The sequence below is a fragment of the Podarcis erhardii genome, assembly GCF_964252035.2.
Source record: "Podarcis erhardii genome assembly, chromosome: 7".
Classification (NCBI taxonomy): domain Eukaryota; kingdom Metazoa; phylum Chordata; class Lepidosauria; order Squamata; family Lacertidae; genus Podarcis; species Podarcis erhardii.
In genome coordinates, this window is record NC_138511.1 from 17,676,957 (window position 1) to 17,695,744 (window position 18,788).

At 46.9% G+C, this 18,788-nt stretch overlaps 1 protein-coding gene across 4 annotated transcripts in view; it reads left to right on the forward strand.

Moving 5' to 3' along the window:
* CASZ1 (castor zinc finger 1) overlaps positions 1–18,788 on the forward strand; it is a gene marked incomplete at its 3' end in the record, with an annotated part of 444,050 nt that overhangs the window by 135,854 nt on the left and 289,408 nt on the right. For 2 of the 4 annotated variants that reach the window (XM_081870665.1, XM_081870669.1), the window contains exon 1: positions 1,646–2,505. The exons of the other annotated variants lie outside the window; for them this stretch is intronic. Of the gene's footprint in view, positions 1–1,645; positions 2,506–18,788 lie in introns of those variants that run through there. 4 annotated transcript variants of the gene reach the window in all.

The window sequence follows — 18,788 nt, forward strand, 5'->3', positions numbered from 1 at the left end:
CCTGTTGGCCGACCAACTCTGTGTTACAAAGATGTCTGCAAACAGAGGCGGATTTAGGGGAGCACTGCAGGGGCATTGCAAATATGATGTAGAATGGAAGGCAAGAAGATAGGAGCTCCGAATTTTGGCATCACAGGGCAGTGCTGAAATTTGAGAACCCTCACGTGACATGAAGGCTGGCAACATCAACCCCACTGTGTGGGAATCCCTTGCAGATGACTGGAGTGCCTGAAGACAGTCAGGTTGTGTATCCACAGCAGTGACCAGAGGAATGACCACTGGGAGGAGCAATGAAAAAAGAAACACCATGGTGCCCCTGCAGCAGGAAATCCGGATGCCTGCATCTGCCCCAGCTCCAATAAAACATGTCCCATGGAACCCTTTGAGCTCCAGCCTCAACCATGATGCCTTCATGGTGCCCATGAAACTTCTGAGCACCCTCCCCGCCTGCTTGGTCATGAGATGGTGAAGGTGGTTGCTTGAGAAGGACATAGAGCTGAAGGAGGAAGTTGGAAGGGGTGCACTATCTCCCACTTCCTTAGCTCTACGTGCTTTACACTAGATCCGATTTTCACCTAGACTTCTTGGAAAAGTAGAGTGTGTGTGCACACGTGTTTCTGTTTCTTGGCAGTGGGGCAGAAATGGCCAAAGGGGGCAGCACCCATAGCCCTTGCTCAAAAGTAAAAATTTGCCCATGGACCTGAAGAAGTGGGGGTCTCTGGTACAATAAAGCAGCGCCTTTGTAGCCATGGCCCCAATGCTGTGGAATGTCCTCCACCTGGAAGCAAGGGGTTATACCTTTTTGCTTGTATTCCAGAAAGACCTACCTACCTACCTACCTACCTTCCTCCCCCCCAAAAAAGAAGGGTCATAACTTGGTGGCAGAACATGTACTTTGCACATAAAATGTGCCAGCATGTCATCTCAGGTTTTGTTCCAAGCATCTTCAGGTGGGGCTGTGAAGGTTGGATAAGCCCTAAATTGTGGACCACTTGCTCATGGCTGCAAGTGGGACAGCCGTGGCTTGGGGTTGCATATTTTGTTGTGTGGCAATATCAGGACACATTGCATTCCTGCCCATACCCAAGAACCTTGCAGGGATCAAAATCCCTGCCTTGCCTAGCCAGGGATCCCCACTTGGCCCAATCTACTTCTTTTAAGTAGCAGCATGAGCAGAGGCTGCCTGCCCAAAAGGGATTGAAGCATCCTGTCTGTTGTCCACTTACAGGCTGTATAAACCCTTTCTCTACAGCTCCTAGGCAGCATGGAGGAACATTCTGGCAGCCATAAGAAGGTGTTTCCAGGGTTGATAGTCACCCTGAAATGATATGCTGTTCCTATCAGACACTATTGGTCTTCCTTTCACAATTATTACCATAGAACTGTAAATTTTCAGGAAGAAAAGCCTATTCACTTGTGGTACAGGAGGTCAGCCTTTATGTCAGCAAAGACCCACAGGTAATAAATTAGAACCACTTACCAAGAAAAGAAAGGTACGGTACTGAGATATACCAAGATGGTTTCCCACCCCGTTTCATTGTTTACATATAATAGTATGCCGCTCCCGCGGTTTTATGAGATGGCGGGGTTTAAATACTTTTATAAACATTTTAAATGCTTTTATTAAATAAATGAATGTATTCAAATCCAAAACTACAAAAAGACAGGACAGTTGTTACTAAACTCTTACGTTAACTCAGAATAAAGATTCAAGATGTGTGTGCACTTAAGTCCAACAGAGCATCAATATATGTATACATCATAACTAATAATATGGAATTGTAATTCTAAATATTAAAGAGCAAGGTGGCCAGCAATGGGTTTTCATACAATACAGGAAACCCAGTCATAAACTTAGATCCCACCTGGTGTTGTTATTATTATTATTTCACTCTTCAGTTTTATGAAATCCGTCAAAAGTCTAAGGAAGGAACACAAGGTTGATAATGGTCACCTTGGTTTTGTGCTGAAAAGGGTCACAGGCAGAGTGAGGAGGGGAGATGGATTGGAAAGAAGAGCAATTGCTCTTAGGCAGGAGGACAACAACAACAACAACAACAACAACAACAACAACAACAACAACAACAACAACCAATCTTGCCAGTGTATTTTTATCCAGTCCGGGTTTTGCAGGCGCCCCTCCTCAGCTGGAGTTCCTTGCGAGTCCGTTCCATGCCTTTTTCCTCCTCTCTATTTTTCCTTCCCATTTTTTTCTTCCGAAGTCCCCCTTTCTCCCTAGCTTTCAACCCGCGGAAAGCTCGCGTGGGGCGGGGGGGGGGGTGTCAGATGGTGCCCGGATTCCAGTCCGGGTTTTGCGCGCCGCCTGCACCCCCGGTAGAAATAGGAAAATTCAATAATCAAAGCAAAAGGGAAGCGAGCGAGAGGAGGGGAAAAAAAATCCCGGATCAGGGCAACTTTGATGGCGCATGCGCGCTGTAAGCCTCCATCCCAAACACACACATTTCCCTGTACTTGGAAAGTCACCCAAAGCAGCCCCAAGTGCAGGTAAGACCTTCTGTTCTCCCCTCCTTGCCCCCCCTGCGCCCGGCCCCAGACCCTTCCTCCCTGGGGGGCTCCCCAGGCTCCTCGCCCGTGCACTTTTCCGCGCCTCGTCCCGGCTGGCGGCGGCCGCTTTCGCCCCAGCAACTCTCTCCGCGCCTCGCTCTCCCCAGTGCGCGCTGGGCTGGGGCAGAGAGGGCGAGCGGCGGCGGCATTGCTTGGAGGGCGACGCAGGCGGCTGCAGTCACTGGGGAAGGTGGCTGTCGCTGCCCTGGCCAGGGAGGGGGCGTGAGAAGAAGGGGCTTTGCACCGGCCGAGAGAGGGGGCACTTGTAAAAAGTGTGTGTGTCGGGGAGGGGGGTCGCGTTACATTGCACTGCACAGGACTGTGTAGGTCATTGCGCGCGGAAACGGCGCGGGGGTTTGCAATGCGCCTGGAAACGGGATGGAGGGGCCAGGGCTTTGCGCGCTGGTTTTTCTCCTTTGGGTGGGGGCGACTGGAAAGAGAGAGAGAGTTTGCTGCTGCGACCCCCTTTCTCACACTCCTCTTTCTGCCTTTCTTCGTGGGGCACTTTGAGAGGAATGGATGCAGGTGGTTCGCTTTCTTTTTCCTTCTTGTCCAGAGTTAGGGGCGGGAGGAGAAGGGCGGACAGGCAGGCAGGCAAGATTCTCGCAATTCCCAGGACTTTCTCAAACAAGGTGGGTGGGAGACGTCCGCGCGTTTGGCGACTCGTCTTTCCTTTCCTCCCCCTCCCCAATCTCCCAAGAAGCTGGAGGTGCCCCCTTCCCTTACACAGGGGAGGGGGCATAGAAGAATATCCCCTTGGGTCTTCCAGTTGCCTACAGTTGCAGGTGGTGCCTAACCGTTTTTTAAAGACTTTAAAAATAGTTCCTGGGGAGGGGGGGTGGAGGAAAAGGAAAGAAAGGGCAGGAGGGGGGAGGGAGGCAGAGGACGAGGGGGCGGGATCTTCCCCACCCCCCTCCCCAAATTTTGCTCTCAGGTGTCCGCGTTTTCAAGACAGTTTCGGGAAAACATTTCTCCCCCTTCCCACTTTTTTTTTTTTAAAGCTGAGTGCAGGTTATCACGGGGGTGGCGGGGAGGAGGAAAGGGTTAGGGTCCCTAAAAGACTGAGAATACATGGACGTTTTTTGTCTGGGCTGGTTCTTGGGAATGGAGTCGGAGCTGCTTCTGCTTCTGTCGGTGCGCAAAGTTTTCCCAAAGTGTTTTGGAGCGGAGACCCTGGGTGCGCGATGACTTTTGGAGAGATGGGCGGAGGGTCCGGAGCGCACGATGGCCGCACAAGGGGGCGAGAAGAGAGAAAGGGGGGGAGAGGGAGAGGCTCGATGCTCAGTATTTGCGTCGCCCTGCGCTTCCGGGGTGGGGGGTCTCTCCCTATTCTCCCTAGCTTCCCTTTCCCTAACCCAAGTTATTTGAGCGTCCCTAAGAGTGCGCTTTTGGGGCGATCCGGGGTACTTTGTGTCTGCCCCCTTGTTTCCAGCAGCAGGTTATTTTTACCCCGTGGTATTTGCAGAACGAGCAGCTGATTTGCCCCCCGCCCCGTCCTTTTCACGCACACTCTCTCTCATTCGTATTTTTATCTCCTGCGCTTTGGAGAAGTTGGGTCTGCTGGGGGCGCGCAAGGGGTAAGGGACGTTTCATGTACAGAGGCTGTTTGTTTTTTGGAGGGGGGAGGCCGGCAGGCGAGCGGTTGTTTGGCGTATTGTTTGTGTTGGCGGTGGGGGGGCGGGGGTTTGGCTCGGCCTAGGGGTGGAGTTGCGAAGGGCGGGGCGCCCTGGAAGGAGTGGGGTTTTGGTGAACGCTCCTCTCCATGTTTGGGCGCTCCCGGGACGAGGGAACAGGTGTCGAGCTGTCAGTCAAAGTTCGGGCCTGCCGGGAATGGGGGCGGTTGGGGTGGGGACAACAGCAAGATAGCGGTTAAAAATAAGGGAAAGTAGAGGGTTTGGGGCGTTCGCAGAAATTAAGAGAAGGGGGTGAAAGCGTTGGACGCATAGCGGGGCACATTAGGCGTGAGTTCTGGAGAGGGAATGAAATGATTGCATACTTCCCCCCTCTCTCAAATCTGCCTCTCCAGATGTATGGTCGGAATCTAAGCTTCTGGGGTGGGGGAAAGAGTCATTTTATGCAATAAAGAGAATCTTAATTTAGTCTTATTTGTTTTCTTGGGGAAGGGAATAACATGCTACCCCCCACCGCTACTCCCATTAGATTCTGTTGCATACAAAAATGTATTGGAAGTGGGCAGGTAGTGGGGAGAGGTTGGCATAGGGTTGAGGGTGGTTGTGTGCCCTGGGGAGAATTTAGCCGTGGTTGAAAAATCTGTATTCAGTTGGGGGGGGGGGCGGTATGGGACTAGACAGCTTCTGTGTGCTGTCCACAGTTTTAGGTTATATGTGTGCATTTGTCTTGTGTCAGTTGTCCAAATAAATATTTTCTCCGCATTTTATTTCTTTTGCTGGGAGAGAAAGGTGGCTCAGTGGCTGGCAAGGATGGAAAGGCAAAGCTGGGGTAAGGGCCTGTGGGTGGGTGGGGGTGTCTTCTGGGACGGTGGGTGCCACCTCCAGGGTTTCTTTCTGGGATTTGCTGCTTGAGAAAATTTTGGGGAACAGGGTGTGTCGTGGAGGTTTGATGTGAATAGATGTGGTTTAAATCTATCTGGCTTTTGTGGGAGGGGAGGGAAACTTTGAGAACTTGATTAATAAACTCCATGTGTTCTTTCCTTTCAACATGCTTCCCTTCTCCTGCCTCCCCCCCCCCAACAGCTCCTTCCTCAAGGCCGTATGTAACTACATTAGGGATCACCTTAATCCTTCCCCTTGGAATACATTCACTCTGGCCTTCCTATTTCTCTCCCTAAGTCTTTCCTATAAGCCATCTTCGTGTGCGTAGGGGAAATAACTTCTTAGTTTTACTTGATTGTCACCTTTTAAAAATCCATTTTTCCACCGGTTAGGAAGACTTTATGTGGTGCTGGTGAAGAAGCAGAATATTAGTGAACTTAGTAATCAAGTTTCCAGATCTTCTGCCTCCTGTTTAATTTATTAGACTACTTATTTATTCTGTTGATAATAATCTGTTGCAGGTTTCTATGGAGATGTTAAACTGATCTCTTCAAGAAATCAAACTCCATATGTGCTAAAGTGTTTAAAGAAGTAGCGTGGGCTCTTTTTCTTCTGCTACTCTTTTTGTTTGTTTTCTTCTCAAACTCTGCATTATTTGGTTGTTCAACTTATGTTTTCCATATTGATGTGTTCAGAAAGGGGCAGAACTGGGGTGGGAGTGAGCAGAAAAGTTAAAGGGTATTGATCATCAAGAGTCTGCCGTTTGTGTGAATGGGACTCTGATCTTGAAAGATTCTGTCTAAAAACTGTAATAGAAAGAGCAGATTAAATGATAAGGCCCCTTCTCTTAAATATGCTAGGCTGTGGTCAGACAGACCAGTAATTGATGCAAATAAAATCTTGCTTGCTGCTGCTGCTGCAGTTGTGAGGTGGTCCTTCCACTTCTCCTTCACTTTATAATAAGTCCAAAATCAAATATAAAGATTTTTTGGGGTAAAGTGGATGTTCAGGGTATTATTGTTTTATCATTTATTTTTTAAGTGCAGGAGGTCAGAATCGGGAAGAGTTAATGCATTAGAGGTTTTTTTAGTCTTTTGTTTCAGCCTAATGGGAGTGAGCTGAGGGGGGGGGGAATAATACATAAAAAGCTTTTCTCTTTAGAGCAGTTCTCAAGGAGATGCTGCAGACTTCTAAGTTCTAAATTGCCCAACGAAACTTTTTTCTTTTATGTTAAAGTGTCATTTTGTGATGGGTGTCATGTGTATTGGAAGCTGTCTTATTCGAGACCCGTTTAAAGATGGTGGAGACTTATTTTGGGGTTCCCGGGCACCTAGTAGGTGCCAACCTGGTGGCACTGGCTTCTGTCAGACGGGCAAAGTGGTAGGTTTAAAAATATGCCTGCCGTGCATCTTCTTCGGTCCAAGCTTCGTTTTGCCCTGTTATCCAGTGCTATTCTCTTTTCAACCTTTTTTGTTTCTTAAAACAGTATCTTTTCTCTCCCCCCCCCCCGCGCTCTCCAGTTTACTTTCCCCCTTTTTCTTTTAAAACACAGATACACGTGCATTCAACCTGCTCCAGCCAAAACAGCACTAAACAGACTTAAAAACAAGACTAACGTAAGCCTAACTTGTCTGATGAAATCCACATCCTTGATTGCTTTTCATCTTATTAATTCTCTTGTGTGTTTATGTTTTTGTCCCTGCTGTTTCAGTGGAATTTGATCACCATCCTTTTCCTTCCATGCCTGCCTTGTCTCTCTCTCTCTCTCTCTGTTTGGTAAATCTTTTGGGTAGCTGCTTCTCCCACCCCTTTTTCTTTATTCTTTTTAAAAAATTTGAATTGCAAACTGGACTGACAGAAGTGGAAAAAAAACAACCACACACACACACGCACACGCTACTCAGAAAAAAAGAAACACTGTGGCTTTAAACCTGGGAGTTTGCATATTCCCCTTGTATCTTTCCCCTTTGCTAATTATTGTGTTGTTTTCAGAGCAAATATGTCATATCCATGGCGACCGGGCAGGTTTATTGTCTTTCAGAAGCAATAGCTCACATAAGTAATTAATGACTTTTTTTTTCCTCTGGCTTAGGTTAAACAGATCATTCAAGGAAAGTCATCTCTCCCCCCTTTCTCTCTCTCTCTCCCCCCCCCCACCTCTCTCTCTCTCTCTCTCTCTCTGTCTGTCTTTTTTAGCTCAGTGACATAAGAACATGAGTTAGAACAAGAAAATACTTTAACCAAGAAGTCAGTGGCTGACTTCTCTCTCTCCCCTCACACCAACATTTCTTTTAAAAGCTGGCCGTGTCAGTTTTCCTACAGCTGACATTGTCATTTTTTACAGGAGAAAATCCTGATTCTATGGGGAGGAGGGACAGAGGATTTAAGATGCATAGTGGCTTGTTGCTCCTGCAATAGGGAAAGAGGTGGTGGAGGGTGAATATTCCACTATCATTGTTGCCTCTAGTCTACCGGATGAACCCCTACCCCACCACAAATTTATTAAAATGATCAGGACAGGGGAAAATACCCGGTGCTTTTAAACTTAAGAGAGGCACCTATAAATTCAAAGCACACACATATGCTTGAAAAATAGACGTGTCTTTCAACAAGTGTATTTTTTAAAATCAAATGATTACTCTGTATTAGTGTTCCCCCCTCCTTGAGCAAACAGAAAAAGCAAGATTTAGTTCAAAGGGTGAGGGTGGAGTTTTAACTTTCAGAAACTTGTAATGTTCTGTTCTAAGCCACTCCTTCTCTACCAGTGGCCACATGCTTATGTCCTTTTGCCCACTTTGCTTTTTAAATACTTTATTATTTCAGAATGTGCTATTTGCTTAGATCAGGGACTGGCTACCTCCCACCCTTGATTTACTGTGTCAATGTCTTTTTCTTTTTTGTCCTCAACACAAGTCACACACCCCACATACATACGCCTACTTAATTTCATTTTGATAATGATTCACACCCAACCCATCTATATAAATATGGGGGGGGGGGCTCTACTGCCACAAACAGAATGTTTTGGGCAACCTATCCAATCTTTTTTAAAAAATAAACCAATCCCAAACAGCCTTGCCTGTTTTGACTCAAAGCAGGTCCATCTCTGTATCCCACAATATTTCTACCTGAACTTTTTTTCTTTTAAAAATGTTTTCTTTGCAACAGCAACTCCAAAAATTTGAATCCCAGCTTCTTAACACTTTTTTTCTTTTAAATAGCAGGTGTGGCTTAGTTTAACCCATATCTTGTTGATTTCGTGGGTGGGTGGGTGAGAACACAAATATTGCTGTGAGTGTCTTGAAATGGTAAGCTTCATACTTAGATGTAGTTGGGCTCTGTTTGTCTGTACCGTATTCGACAGCTACTGATGCAGTGGTCATGACATGTTCAAGTGACAAAACGGGAAGGTTTTTGGGATGGCAACCCCAAAATCATGTCGTAAGTGGGCAGAAAGTGAGTCTGATTGTTGTTTTTCCTTTAAAAAAAAACCCATGAGTGTGCGAGGTGGCCCTGTGTATGAAGTAGCTTAGTAATTGAGTCTTCAAGCGTTTTTGATGTCTATATCAGAGTGCCAGAAGAAACGGGTAAGTGGAAAAGGTAAATAGCAGGTGAGAAGCCAGTGCTCACCAGACGGTTGAAATATTAGCGTACAGCTAAGGGAATGTTTAAGAGCTGCGTCTTTCATTTTATTTAGATGGTCTGTTTCTTTCCTTGCCATTTACCTCCCCTGCCCCCCCCCCCCAATTATAAGCAACGAAGCCACCTTCAGACATGGTTTTTGAGAGAGCATCCTAGGATTCTGAATGCAGTCCAAAGTCAGGAGGACATGTTTATAAGATGGAGAATGGTTGAAAGGCTTCCTTTAAAAAAAAAATAATAACCCACCCCCATCTGAAATCAGCTTGTCAGTTGAAACAATTTCTATTTTATTATTTTTTAAAAGTTAGAATAGTCAGAAGTTGGTCTCCTGTGCTTTTCCTGCTCTCCTCGACCCTGTAAAAGGGAATAAAACTGCTTTTATCCGTAAGGCGGGGATGTTCCTGGACAGTGTTTATGATCTTTCCAGGCGTGTTGATGTGTACAAACAAGTGCTGGGACATGGGAGGAAGCCTGCAAAGTACCGGTGGTGGAGGGGTTCGGGGGGGGGGTGGCGGCAGAAGAAAGAAGGACCTCAAGTTAACTCGCTCTAGTGTCATGCTGCAAGGCGAAGAAGGGGAAAGCAGGAGTAGTGTCGTAAATTTTGCTAAAATTAATCAACCGTTTAAGAGCCCCATGTTAACGAGCCTTTTCAGGCAGGCAGGCAGCCTTCCTTTTTCCGTCTTATTTCCCCCCCACACCTCATTTCAAAGTCCAGGAAGGAGGGGGGGAATCTTCTGAAGGTGGGGAAGGGAATTTTAAAAAGGGGGGCAAAAGGAAGCAAAAATGTGGGGTGGGGAAGGGAGAAATTAGTGCAGAAATAATAATAAAAAACTTCCCTCCCCAAAAAGTGGGGGTTTGATTTATAGAATATAAATCCTCAAGTGTCCTTCATCCATATTGTCAGGCCTTTTTCTCCCCCTTTTTTTTTTTTTGGTCAGATTTGTCCTGTGTGCCTTTGACGGAAAAGGCACGTAGGGAAAGAGAGAGAGAGGAAGAGCGACAGAGGGGAGAGAGAGAGAGAGAAAGAGGAACGTGTTCTCAGCTTTGTAGCTCATTATCATTCTTAATAAGTCTTAAGGAATAAAGAGAAGCACTGAGTGTAAATGCTGGGTAATCCTAACACTCCTCAAGGTGAGAGGAGTCTTGAGGACACGGGAGAGGGGGGGGCAGAGGAACTGGTTGTGGAAAGGGGGGCAGGGACAAAAGGGGTCCTTTTCAACTCGGCTTGTTGGCCTAGCAGCCTCAGACATACCATCGCTCACTGGATAAACTTCACAAGTTTGGAAGATGGGGTTCCCTGTAAGACGTGCGGTCAGCAAGCTGAGGCTCTGTGTGATGTTTATTAAACGTTTGATGTTTGGGAAGGAAGCGGTCACTTTTTTCCTCTTTCTCCGCCCCCCCCCAACCTTAAAACCACCTGAAGCCGTTTCCTGGAGAGTTTGTGCCTCTGCTGTTGAACAGAATGCTTGATGCAGCCTACATAACCGTCACCCGCACGGTGGCTGCTGTCCACGCCATCTCCCGCCGTGGGTGCTGCACCCCACGGCATCTTGCATGACGGGCAGAGCACCACTTTCTGTAGAAATTCTGCACGCGGTGGGATTGACCTTCATGCTGCCGCAGCCAGCCACAAGCACCCCAAGTACCATCCGCTGAAGGAGGCAGTTGTGAGCGCAGCGTTCCTCCCCCGCCCCCCGCCAGATTGAATGTGACATAATGTGCATTTCTTCACAGGAGTGCACGGGAATAATTCCCGTGGGAGATGTTAATGTCAGAATGGAATATCCACCTGGATTTCACATGAAAGACTTCCAAGGAGAATACTCGCTTCCTTCCCTGTCCTGGCCAAAGGCCTTCCCTGCATAAATGTTTGTGGGTTATCATTTCTGAAACACACTTGCACCTCCTTTTGGATAAGGAAAAGTTTCACAGCAGAACAAGCCTGTTTTTCTTTCTTTCTTCTAGCTTTGAAAAAATACTCCCCTGTCACCTATCAGGTTTTAACCTTTTCCCCCTGTCCGCTGTCTGAAAGCATATCGCCGCCTCTTGTGCTTTTATTTCCTGAAGAATTTATCTCCAGATACTGTTGCTTTTTCTTCTTCTTCTTTTTAATCGTAGGAAAAGGCTGCACCTCGTAAGTGTGCAGCTTTGAGCACTGGGTGGCTTGAGGTTCTAGGAACCATTCTGCAGGTGCCGAGCAATCCTTTCTACGAGGAGGGCTGCTTTTTAAAATAGAAATAAATCTTAACCATGCAGCAAAGGAACATGGCAACTCCTTTAATTCTGTCACTGGGGGGCTGGAATTCTCGTGTGGGTGACCTTGAACCTCTCTGACCTGAGCATTTTAAACGGGGTGCACAAGCAGGGGGTGGGCAGCCAATAACACTTTGGCTGAATATGTACCAGACAAAAACATGCCTTTTTCGCAAAGTGCTTTTCCTAGGCACTTCTGCATAGACTTTTCTTCAGCAAAGGGGGTTCCAAGGCCTCCTATGCCTCTCCCTTTATTGAGAACATAGGAAATGGCTTTATACTGAGTTACACCCACTGCTCCATCTAGCTCAGTACAGTCTGCCTTGATTGGCAGCTGCTCTCCAGGATTTTGGGCAGGGCGTCTATCCCAGCTCTACTTGCATATGCTGGGTATTGAACCAATGACCTTCTGCATGCAAAGCAGGGGCTCTGCCACTGACCATACTTTGAGTATGCCCCCTCCAACTCCCTGAAATTCCCAGGGGGCAATATCAAGAGGAGCCTTAAATACTTTGTAGGGAGATTGAAGCCCTCGAGGTGCCAGCATCAAATATTTAGGTCTCTGGGGTTTCTCCAGCTTTGCCAAGGAGTGGGTGAGTCAGCTTTGTGAGGTAACTTGTCCTTCTGAGTCTCTAGCGATGAACATGGCCCTCGCTGGGGGAGGTGAGCAGTTGCTACCACATGCATAGCCTGCTCCCTGCCCCTTTCCAGAACATATCTTGTGTTATGCAGTATCAGCACATGGCATACTTGGGCAGCTGCCAGAGCCCCAGTAGCCTGGCAGGTCCTGCTGCGGACGCTTGCCCTGCCCACTCCTCTTAAAAAAAAAATCCTGCCTGGCGTACTGAGCAACCCACAGCGTAGTGGTGTGCTGGGGTCCAGCTAGAAACCAAAATGGCGCTGCCACAGCAACCCGGTGATGCTTCCAAGTGTGGTCCACCAATAGAGGAGGCAGTGCCAGCATTTGATTTTGGAGGGTCCCTGCCATCGGCCTTCCTCCTCTTCCAAGGGACTGTTTCCTCCCCACTCTCTCTCATTGCACCCCTGGACTCAGTCTGCTCAACCATCTGGGATGGGAGAAAGTGTGAGAGTGGGGCGAGTTCTACTCTATCTCCTCGCTCTTGTCTTTGCTTGTGTTATTGGTGAGGGCCAATTAATGGGGCAGGGTAGTTGCGAGGAGGAAGAGCAGGCCTCAGCAAGTGCCCCATGGTGCCTGTCTCTGACACTGGCCTCGTGAGGAGCCCAGGGCCTACCCTTCTATGTGTGACAGTTGGGACCCGTGTTTAAGAATAAGGACCATTTCAGCTTTGCCTGTAAGGAGGAAGGAGTATTTTAGCTTTACCTGTAAGCCCACACAAGCTACTTAGACAAACAATGTAGACCAAATGAAATACTGGCTTTGTTCGCCAGGTCTAATGCCTGTGTAGCTGGGGAGGAGGCTATCACCAAGGTAGTTGACACCAGCTTTAGAACCATTGGCTGGCTGGGTCTGATGGGAGTGGAACCCAACATCTGAGGGACCACACATGTTCCCTATCCCTAGCCTAGGGAGAGGCAGTCTTGAGCACTGGCATTATTATTATTATTATTATTATTTGGGAGAAGAAAAGGCTAAGGTTTAGCCCCTGCACAGATCTGAAGTGGAGTCCCTAAGACGGTTTTACGTCTCCTTCCAGCAACTCCTCCTGGTGCCCAACATATTGCTCTGCTTTCATTTGGACCACATCAGCGCAGCCAAGCGGGGGGGGGGGGTGTCTTGTTGTCTGTGCAGCCCAAAGCCTCAATACACACTGCCCAGGCTTGCACCCCAGAGATGTCACTTTGGTTCTGCTAATGCGTCAAAAACAATGTGGGAGTTGTAAGTTACCAGTCTCTGCAGCTACAGTAGGTGCTGTGATTCTCCCATGGTTTGACTTCACCCCCGGAGGCACACTCCATTGTCTCTCGAGACAGATGCCTGCAATTACTGTTATTTATTAAATTTGTATATTGCCCTTCATTCCGAATATCACAGAGCAGTTCACAACATAAAAATACAAGATGAGAACACAAAATGCATAATAAAACAAGAGCAAGAACAAAAACCAAACCAATATCCCCCCTCCCACAAAGGCATTTAAAAGCACAATAGAATGTTATTCAGCCAAAGGCCTGGTAGGATTGGCTCAAGGCATCATGTGGAAAAGGGCTGACCAAAACAGAGACTGAGGCTGAAGATGAAAGAGGAAGGAAAGTTAACAGGTTGGAAATGAATTGGGTGAGCCTACATCAAACCATTGCCGAGGAACAAGAAGAAGAGCTCTGCTGGATCAGGCCAGAGCCCATTTAGTCTAGCATCCTGTTCTCTCAGTGGACAACCAGTTGCATCTGGGAAGCCCACAAGCAGGACCTGAGCACAGCAGTGTGACTCCATCCCCAGAGTCCAGCACTGTCCCGTTGGTCCACAGCACTGCATCCTAAAGGGAATCTGGAGGTGCCAGATGTGAGCCCTAAGGACTCCTACGAGCCTTTTCCTTGAACAATTTGCTCTGCAGAGTTATTTATTGGGCAGTCTGTTTTGGGACTATTTTGACAAGGTATGTGCAATTCCATCCAAAGAACCTCTCTCTACAAGAGTTTGTTCGAGATGATCCACTGGTCCCTCCCAGCACTAACTCGCTGTGCATTACAACCAGTCCATGACTCCCCCTCCCCCCTTTCTCAACAAATGTGTCTGCTAGATTCCTTGAGGGTAAGTGTGGGGCAGGAGGGATCTCATAATTTAAAACATGATAATTTCAGATGCCCCAATGAGCATTGGTGTAGAAACACAAATAAAAATACCCAAATGAGTATTGGCGTAGAATAAAGAAGTGGCTTGTTTGTTTTTAACCACTTAAAATTCCATGCCCAATTTATAGAAACTTGCATCAGAAGAACAAACGAATGAACTGAGTCCAGCATCCCTTTCTTACAGTGCCAACCAAAATACCTGTGGGAAGCCTGCAAGCCAGACCTAAGCACAGTACCAGCTCTCTCTCTCTGCCGATGAGTCCCAGCAGCTGGTATTTAGAGGCGTACTGCTTCTGATCACAGAGGGCAAGCAAAACCGTCGGGGTTAGTAGCCGCAGACTGCGTCCCAATCTGTCAAAATCTATCCCAAAGAGAGAGCATCCTCTTGCTGCTGACCTGAGTTTTCATGGGTCTCTGAAATGAAGATTTCTAGGATGAGAGAAGAGCCCAGGAGCTGCTTTCTAGCCAAGGTTTCGTCTCTCTGAAAGGCTTTTGTGAATGGTAATGATTTCTGCTGGATCTCTATCTCTCTTTGGGATAGACCTTGAGAAAACGTGTGGGTGTCTATGTCTTCCAGGAGATTATCCAGCTTGGACCCTGCCCATTCCATCAAGGGGAGCTTTCTGGCAAATTGCCCTCGGCTGCCACCGAGGTGATATTCTTCCATCAGGGTTATTATTGTGCCCTCCCCGAAAAGACTTCCTCGCTGTCACACCGGCACCGTTTGCTAGTGTTGTTTGGCAACAAAAGCTCCCTGGCTTCTGCCCACAGGGAGAGAAAGGGCGGGAGGGGGCAAGGGGGGCTTGCAAGAAAGCGCATTTATTGAAAGAGAGAATGAAGCGTCCAGTACTCAGTGTGTGTGTGTGTGTGTGTGTGTCCCGTTTCGTCCGCTTTCTGCCAAAACACACATTCTTATTTCGGTAACTCTGATCTTTTGAAGAGGTTAATTTCCATGACGAACTGCAGGCCACGTGCCTGGCGGATTTATCTAATTAGACTGACACTTTTCTCTTTTAAAAAGGAAAATTAAGCTCCCCCTTTGGATGGACTTAAGTCTTTTTAAAACTATGGGAGCAGAGAGTGGCAGCTGGCCTGCTACGTGCCGGTAGCAAATACGTGAGGTAGGACTTTCCCCCCATAAATGCAGGCTGTGCCGCTTGACTTGGCTAATTTGGTGACTGAGTTTTAAACTCTCGCCTTCCGTCCAATTTCTAAGAAAATTCTTCTTAGCCCAAGCAGATTTGATTTTTTTTTTTAAAAAAAAAAACCTCTCTTGTTATGCATTTGTTTTTTTAAGACTCAATTATATTTTGTCTAAGGAAGATAAAACTGCTCTGCTCTTCTTAAAGGCTTGCTTGGATTTCTTACTCATTTACTTCCTTAAAACTTTTGAAAGACAAGATGGGATGTAAACAACTGTAGCTGGCTTATAGCTGTTAAGAATACAACCCCAGTAGCATCACTATTATTCTTTTAAAAACACTAATTGTAAAATAAACACCCTTCCACAGGGTATTCCAATCACTTTCTCTCAGCCTAACCTACCTCGCAGGGTTGGTCTGAAGATAAAAAGGGGAAAGACCAGTGGAGCCCCTCACATTAAGTGCACTGAATAAAGAATAAAATCCAAAATGGAATCCATCATCTGGTGTGGAGACTTGCCATGCGGTGATCCATTGGTTCCACATGCAGGCCTCTGTGTTACTGCTGCCTCCATGTGGGAGGTTTCGCATGGAAGAATTTGCCGGGATGGCTGTGCCTATGAAACCGAAGGACAGTAGATTGCATAGTCTTGCACGTTGAAGGTCTCCATTTTGATCAACTGTGTCTTTCCTTAGAAGAGGTTGGGAGAATGACAAAGCCACAGGCTCTTGTGAATTTGTAGCATTTCTGGACATTTAGGAACTGTTATTCTGGGCAAAGTCAAGCCAAGGGTCTGCTTCTGGAAGATTATTATATTTGCTAGTCACTTTTCTCACAGAGGTTTGCATCCTCCAGTTTCATTCGCATGGAAGCGAGTCACAGATGCTCTTGTGTGGCCCACTCTGACTAGATGATGTGGAACTGGTACAAGGTTCCTCTCCATTTTTTAGCCTTGCACCGCAGGCTGTAGAATTAAAAACAGCAGGGTGTAGACCCTTGTACAAAATCTGGTGTTATAAGGCCTGTGGTCCAACACCAGAAGTACATACCTGGAGACGTGTACTCTCCATTTTGCAGTTTCCCTTGTTTTGGAAAGAGCAGACACATGTTTTTTTTTACCACCCGAAAGTCAAGTGATCTTGGAAGCAATTGGCACTTCCTTTTTCCAGGAGAAGCTGCCTGTGCAAAGCGCTGATCAGCTTGCCTCTGAATATCAGTGCCTGGGAATTACATGTGGGGAGAGCTCTGTTGTGTTCAGATCCTGTTTGTGGACTTTTTGGAGGCATCTGGTTGGCCACTGTGAGAACAGGATGCTGGACTTTATGGGCCTTTGGCCTGATCCAGCAGCAAGGTTCTTCTTGTGCTCCTAAGCAATACCTGATTGTTGGGAGCTTGGTGTGTTTCATTTCAGGTTCTTCATCGTTTGGTTTTTTGGTCACCTGGATTTTTTAAAAAACTAAAAGATGCCCAGCAATGCAGAGTCCTAATGGGGGGGGAGAAGGGAAGCTTGAATTAAAAGAAGCTGGATTCTTCCATATTCCTGGAATAACTTGATTCTCAGTTCCTGACCTGTGTCAATATTATCTCTGATAATGCAATGGCAGATGTTCTGAAGAGGTTTAAAGTTGGGTGTTGGTAAGAGTATGTGTGTTGTCTTAATGTGGAACGTCAGTCAAAACTATATCTTGCAGTATGCCAGAATTGTTGGCCCTCTGTTCTTGTGTAACATCTACATACCTTAAAAACAACAACTATATATTCATGGCACAGACCTGCATATGCTACTACTTTCTCTTCTTTAAATAAATGTTGTATACTGCCCTTTAGCCATAGATTACAGGGCGGTTCACAGCATAAAATCACAATATATTAAAAAAAAAACAGAAATACATAATAAAAACAAAAACAACCCAGTAATTCCTCCTTCCACAGCACATTTTAAAAGGGCATCAGATGTCAATCAGCCAAAGGCCTGATTAAAGAAGAACGTTTTCACCTGGTGCCTAAAGGTGTATAATGAAGGCACCAGGCAAGCCTCTCTGGAGAGAGCATTTCACAAACGGGGAGCCTCTGCGGAAAAGGCCTGTTCTTGTACTGTATTGCCATCCTCCAGGCCTTTTGTGGAGGAGGCACATGAAGAAGGGCCTCAGAAGACGATCTCAGGGTCTGGGTAGGTTTATATAAAGAGAGGCGGTCCTTGGGGTATAGCGGTTCTAAGCTGTTAAAGGCTACATAGGTCAAAACCAGCCCTTTGAATTGGGCCTGGAAACTAATTGGTAGCCAATGCAGATTGCACACTGGCTGAGACCAGAGGGTCAAGAAGTTAAGGGTGGCATGCCTAGAGTTTGTCCCACTTTTCTTTTCACAGCAACCCTGTGAGGTAGCTTAGGCTGAGCATGGGTGAGCAGCCCAAGACCAGTTCTGTGCTTTTCATGGCTGACTGGGAGTTTGGAACCCAGCCCTTCCTGGGCAAGCTCCACTATATAATTAAAATAAACCATCAGCAGGATTTAGGCATGGTGTTAAAAAAGGTGTTTCTGTGCATCACGTAATAAAGTTAACTGAAATCATTTCCCACAAAATAAGGTGAATGGTAACTAGCTTAGATGGCTTTAAAAGAGTATGAAACAAATTGCAGGGGGCGGGGTGGGCAGGGTGTGGATCCGTCTCTAGCTCTAAGCCAGGGATGGGGAATTTGTAGCTCTCCAGATGTCATTGGGGCTCCCAAATCGCATCAGCCAGCATGACTAATGGTTAGTGACTAGTGGATCTGTAGTCCAACAGTCCTTCGAGAGCTGAAGTTTCCCCATGCCTGTTTGAAGCTATTGTTCCCAAGTGGAGCCTCCATGATCGAAAGCAGTCAACCTCTTACTTTGAGATGTTGAGAGAGGCAGTGACAGGAGACCATCGGACATCTTGCCTTGCTCTGCTTTTTGAGCTTGTAGGTGAATGTGACTAGCCACTCTTGGGAAATTGCAAGGTCTGATACAGCAATGCACATGGTTAAAAAAAACCAAAACTAATGTACAAAAGGTGTGCAAAAAAATAGGGATGCTGAAGTCTAGATATGTGCACTTCTTCCCTGCGATTCTGTGGATTTAGCCAGCTAAGTCCTACTCAGAGTAGACCCAAATGGACCTAAATTAAGGTAAAGGTAAAGGAACCCCTGACCATTAGGTCCAGTCGTGACCAACTCTGGGGTTGCGGCGCTCATCTCGTTTTATTGGCCGAGGGAGCCGGCGTACTGCTTCCAGGTCATGTGGCCAGCATGACTAAGCCGCTTCTGGCAAACCAGAGCAGTGCACGGAAACGCCGTTTACCTTCCCGCCGGAGCGGTACCTATTTATCTACTTGCACTTTGACGTGCTTTCAAACTGCTAGGTTGGCAGGAGTTGGGACCGAGCGACAGGAGCTCACCCAATCGCGGGGATTCGAACCGCCGATCTTCTGATCGGCAAGCCCTAGGCTCTGTGGTTTAACCCACAGTGCCACCTGCGTCCCTAAATTAGTTGTATTCTAAATTAGGACCTAAATTAGTTGTGTTCTACTAACTGCCATGGGTCTGCTCTGAGTAGGAACTTGAACTGAATAGAGCACACAAAGTACCCAGCTTTCACAAAGCATTTGTTGTCTGCCATCCGAGAGGCTAAACACTTGTGAGTTTTATTTTTTAATTCTAAGTTTTCCTCCTGTTTGTCCCTTGGCTTGTGCAGAGGGAACTGGAGGGGTGACTCAGAACTTGCACTCACTGCTAACACCTGTTCTATGCCCAAAGGCTCAGAACAGGTAAAAATAAAAGATAAAATTCTGCTGTGTTTGCCTTACTCCCCGCTCCCCCTCCTTTGCCCTGTTCAGGTGGTGCTGGCTGGTTTATCTTCCTTTTTATTTATAAAGGGTGGG